Source organism: Trachypithecus francoisi, unplaced genomic scaffold (assembly GCF_009764315.1).
Source record: "Trachypithecus francoisi isolate TF-2019V2 unplaced genomic scaffold, Tfra_2.0 Lachesis_group7, whole genome shotgun sequence".
NCBI classification, from domain to species: domain Eukaryota; kingdom Metazoa; phylum Chordata; class Mammalia; order Primates; family Cercopithecidae; genus Trachypithecus; species Trachypithecus francoisi.
Genome location: NW_022681472.1, coordinates 31769440 through 31775439, shown reverse-complemented (window position 1 = coordinate 31775439; position 6000 = coordinate 31769440).

Here is a 6000-nt window from a genome sequence, read left to right as displayed (position 1 = left end):
GGTTTTAATATCCTAAACACTTTATGAATAGCATATATTATTATGTTTTTATCTATGAAAAAGTGTGATGACTTTCAGCTTCCAAAGACTAAGGAAATATGTTTATCCACCTAACAGATAGAGATTTGACAGAAACAATATTTCTTGAAATAGAAAAACTACCATCAAGATGATGTTTTACTGAAATGTTCATAATAGAAAATTCTTTCTAAATATGATAGCATAATATGTAAATAAATAAATGTACCTCATATAGGACAATTTTGTTCACTTAGCAAAATTTAAGATATAAAAAAGGATTTTAAACAATTGACTAATAAAAATATGGTTTGTATTTTTGTACACTTAAAAAATATAAAGTTGTCTTGTCTCTAAACCAGCAACAGTAAATTTAGAGTTAGTTAGGCTTCCTAGCCATAGATGACTCACTCAGTTCATAGATGTATATTTGAGACTTCAAACAGTAATAACCTATAACTAAATATTTCACTGTGGTTTTGTGTCCTAGCATCTTAGAATTCAATATGAATTCTAGAACATATGAAAATTTATATGCTTGATTATGTATATATTTTTTTACCATTCCTAGAAAGTGATAGATGGTGCTAAAGGCTCCAAGTGAAATTTGTAGAAAAGTTAACTCATAGTATTTCAATTGTCCATGTCTAGATGTATGCTATACAAGTTCTAGTTCAGTTATGGAAAAATGAAATTCATATAATAGCCACACTGGCATTATAATTATTCCTATTTTAATATTTAATAATAGTATAATAAATTGATTCTATAGCATTAAATATGCATTTAAATTTATATATAATTACCATATATAATAAATTTTATATATGTAGGTAGATGAGCTTTTATGGTAAATCAAAATTTACTTCTCTAAGGAAAACAAACGCAATCTGAAAATTCATTTCTAAATTGGATTATATGTTTCATTATAAACAAAATGTAATAAGCAAGTTTTAACACTTTCAGTATGATAATATCTTGAATATCAGCACTTGTATGTTTTCCTGCTTTAATACTGGATTTTATCTGATATTTTTGGAATGTGGTTTGATTCATCCATTTTACATATTTTTATGGAATGCATTGTGCTAAGCACAGATTGGAGAAAGATTAAAAATTAAAATTAAAAAAAAAAGTATCCCCAGTCTATAAAAACTTGAAAAGAAAAAATATTGTAAACGTCATAGTCAAGGTAAGTAAAAAATATTGAGAGATCTAAAGCTGAGAAGAGAGAGTGATAATTCTAACAAAGAATCAAGGAAGGCTTTACAGAGAACATTATACTGGAAATATATTTTCAAAGATGGGTAGAAGATTTCACCATATGCTAAGTAGCTTAGAATTATTCTGATTGATTGACTATGTCTTTATTTACCTGTCTTATAACCTTACTTGTATAGGAGGCTATTTTCAGTGTAAGATTATGGCAACATCTATTCTTTTTCTCATTCTCATTTGCTTCTTTTAATTTATGGTAGACTCAGAAATCAAGTAACATATGTCAAGACTAAACAAGAAGCAAAAATTAATTAATACCTCTCTAATTAATGTCTCTATAATTCATGATATTCAGGTACTTTAATTACTGTACTTTACAATATCTATATTAGATGCTCTGAGCACCTCTTTGCTTAATGACTGCTGCATTCCAGTTACAGAAGGTTGCTAAATATTTAGTTCAAGTAGGTAAAGTTGACATTTAAATGAGGATTGTTACACATTATATAAGTGCAGCAGATCAAATCTATGTTCACCTCTTTCTAGAAGATCTCACAGCTAGACTGTGGTTAGCTGTACCCATGTGACTGCCAGCTAGTCAATAAAATGTAAGAGAGGGGACTAGGTGCCACTTCCAGGTGATGGCTTTTAAGATGTGAGAATACTTCCATGCTCTCTTTGATTTCTAGGTTAGAAAACATGGCCCTGGTGGGTAGTGGAGTCACAGAATGGAAGGTACTTGAAGGTTATGAATCATCAAGTAGAGAAGAGCCATGCTTCCTAAGCTTACAACTTCACCAACCAGGATACCCATATGGACTGTTATATGAAGGGAAAACACACTTTTTTAATCCACTTATTTGGAGGGAGGTTACTGTAATCCAGACCATCTAAAAGAGTACAATATGTTGCATGCATGTTTGACTATATATGGAACTCTATATACATATTAATTACTGGTTCTAATTTTACAGATTGTGTATATTACATTCCAATTTCCAATACTTCAACTTTTAGTTTTTTAAAATGTATTTTTAACAGTTGCTTTTTGTTTTATTTTACTTTCATTTTATTTTTTCAGAGAAATCCTGGGTAAGTTGACTAATGTAATGACTGTATGGGATGTGAGGCTACTGATTAGTTTTTCAATGATTTGACAAACTCAGTTCAAATAATCAATAGCAGCTTTTGACAGGACTTGTTCAAATTTCTGACCAAATGGACTGGTAGTTTTGTATCCGGCTGATGAAATATCACTATTTCCTGTTATCAATTATACTCTTTAGATCAGTATAAACATACAGATTCATACCATCTGAAAAGCAAAGAAATTAACTAAAGATTAAGCTCTCAACATGTGAATTTGAAGTTTATAAACTACATCAAATTAGAATAAACTTTAAAGACTTAGAATTTCAGCCAGCCCTCTTGAGTCACTTAAATTTTGTCCGAATATTTCACAAAATATTATGGTTGGATACTTCATATTAAAAATAAACTTTAACTTGACATTTAAGTTTTTTTTTAAACCATTTTGTGGGTTCTATAGGAAGCATGGAATTGCAGTGGCACAGGAATTTTACAAATAATGAGGTGAAAACAGCTTAACCAAACTTTTTAAATCTTCAAAAGGATTCTACTCTGGTTTATAATAGATGTGCCTACAGATTCTCAGTCACAGCAAGATGGCTGGGCACTGCATTTCATATTCACAAAATAGGCTTTTTCTTGGTAAAGATGGTTTTTACGTGCCCTGTCATAACAAAGAAGGATTGCCAACTATTTATTTCAGTGTTCCTAATTGTTGTCAGAATGTGACCTAAAATCTGACACAGAATTTTTCAAAGTCAGGCTCCCACCCGGCATGTGCATTTATCAACATTTATTCCACACTCACCTATGCAGCAGCACTTGTGAAGGTCTGTTTTTATTTAATTCTCAAGATTTTGTTGTTAATGGGAAAACTGTCTCATAAATTAGGGAAGTGCTCAATTACAAGCCTGACAGAGATTGATTTTGGTTCTGCTGTTGGTCACTACCAGCAAGTGAAGGCCTCAGAAACCACAACTCCAGCTAATGCTGGAGTCACCTCAGAGGTGCTCACTGAACAAGTGTTCATTAAGATGTGAGAACTGTTGGCAGCATATCTGGGTGTTGTTTGTGTTTATAGCAATAATCTATATAAGTATCCCCTCACTATTTAGTTACATACACTCATGTGACAGAATAATGTAACTTTCAATTTTTTGCATATATTAATAGGTTTTTAAAAAGCTAACAGAACAACTTAAAGGCTTTAGCTATCACATATTTAAAAAGATAATATATTCCAAAGGTCTGAAATTGTAGCTGTCACATTGGAAATCCACAAAATAAAATGACTCACAAACTGAAAGACAATATGCACAAATTGCAAACTTAAAAAAATATCCAACTTGGGCAGCTAAATGTCAAGAATTCTTTTCTGAAACTCATTAAAAAATAAGATTCAATCAAGTAGAATTATAAGAGAATTCTAATATGAAATATTCTAATAAAGGAATGCTTTGGTTCTAATCCTGTGAGATAAAAATTATGGTAGAGTTTTAGAAAATAATTTTTCCTTGGCTTTAGGATAGATAATCCATTTGAATAAAGTTTCTATTGCTTTTTTTGCTTACATTTTCAAAATTACTACATGATAATAAAGGACTGATTTGATGTGCTTGGAAAAATAAAAGTATATTTCCTGCCTCAAGTAATGGATAAGGAAAGTGGCATTTTAAAGTGAGCATAAAATATACCAAAACTATGATTTTAGAGAAACTATGTTTACTTTAATTCCTAGGAAGACCCATTCCTATTATTCCAGCATGGTGTAGCTAGCATAACTGCCTCTTTCCTTTATAGTTTTAATGTTACATTTTGATTATTAAACAAGGTTTTTTTTTCCTAGTTTTTGACCACAGAGTACTTGTTTTCATAATTAAATAAGGTGGAATAAGTATAAAAGTTAAGTGTCTTAATTGTGAGGCTTATTCAAGTTATTATTGGGAAGGTACACAAAACACTCCCTAAGCCTGAAGTTTTGCTTTCCAGCATAAAAAAGGATACATAAAAATTTGTATGTATTGTATCATTTTAGTATTCTGATATCTACTTAGCTATCATCAGAAAGCTTTATATTTGGGTATACATAAAATTAAAGAAATGGTATATACAAGATATTCTCTTTCTCTTCTTCTTACCAATTTACTACTAAGTAAGTTAAACATTTATTTATTCTCAACAATTTTATTGCAGAATCTGAAATAGAAATGTAAATACTTCAAACTTTTCCCCAAAATTATATTTTGGTTATTTTTCTGCTTTACATTGTTTTCAAGGTCACTTAATGGCCAGCCTGGAATATACATTGACTCCAACAGTGTTTTACAAACAGGCCTCATGAAATAGCACATTTGTTAGAAGCTGCGGATGAATATCACTATAGTTATTAAATTACTGTTCTTTAAAAAACATTAGACAAATAACAGGAAATCACGCTGTGCAGCAGGATAATATAATAAGGATTCAATTATAAGAGTTATGAACAATAAGTAAGCCTCTAAATGGCAAAGTTGAAAGTAGCCTTTGATTGTAACTTAACATTTTCATGGTTTTGAACTTAAATCACTGTGTTTTCAGTGGGAAAAAAATAGTGTGTTTATCTATATGGAATATATAATTTTCTATAAACCTATAGAGTAATAGCATTTGAAGAAAATGACTTTGCAGTTTAATTTAATGAATGCTATTTACACTTCCATTTCAGTCTCTAGTAACCAAACCAATGCTTTAACAGCTTTACTGGTTTCAAAGGACCCATGACTCATGCCCCACTCAGCTTTAGTTTACATAAAGGAAACTGAAAATGCAGATGTCACATAGGCATCGGTGAGTGATAAGATGATAAATACTACACTTCATGAGCAGGAGTATAGGACATGGAGAAATTCCTAAAAATTTTAGAATTTCGTAAGTCTCATTACTTTAAAAATTTTATCATTCTTATGTATGTAATCTAATAATAATTAATTCTTAAACTGCCCTTTAATAATTTCATTGACCAACAAAATCCTTCAAACATCGTCTCAAATATCATTACCTCTTTGAAGGCATTCTCACTCTCATCACAAGAGTAATTTATTACCTATGTACACCAGTCCTCTATTTTCTGAGACTGACTCTGTGGAAATAATTATAACTATCATTCTTGATCATTGACTCTATACCAGCCATGTGTCTGTTATTTTATTTAATTCAAGATCCCCACAGAGGTAAAAAGAAGTAAGCACTATTGATATTCTTATTCAACAATGAGGAAGACAAACTTATGAAGGCCAAGCGGCACAGTTGACAGTTCAAACATCCTGGAGCTGGGACTGTAATCCAGGTCTTTCTAATTGTAAAGCTTATTCTCTTTCATCATTCTGCTATATTGTTTCTCACTTTAGTTCCAGGTATGAAAATAAATAAGCTTAGCTCAAGGGTAGTCTGGAACATAAATACCACTCTGTGTTAGAGAAGCCCTTTATGCTCCAGATGATCCTTATGCTTGAAAAAAAAGAAAAGAAAAAAAAATGACGACAATAAAACAAGTCTCTGCACTTTGGTTTTCTCTACGCAAAGAAAGAGTAACTTCTAGGAAGGATCCTGAGCCCTGCATGAGAAATTGGGAGAGGAGGACAAGTACATTGCATGATTGGCCCCAGTTTTCATCCCTCCATTCATCAACTCTTTTGC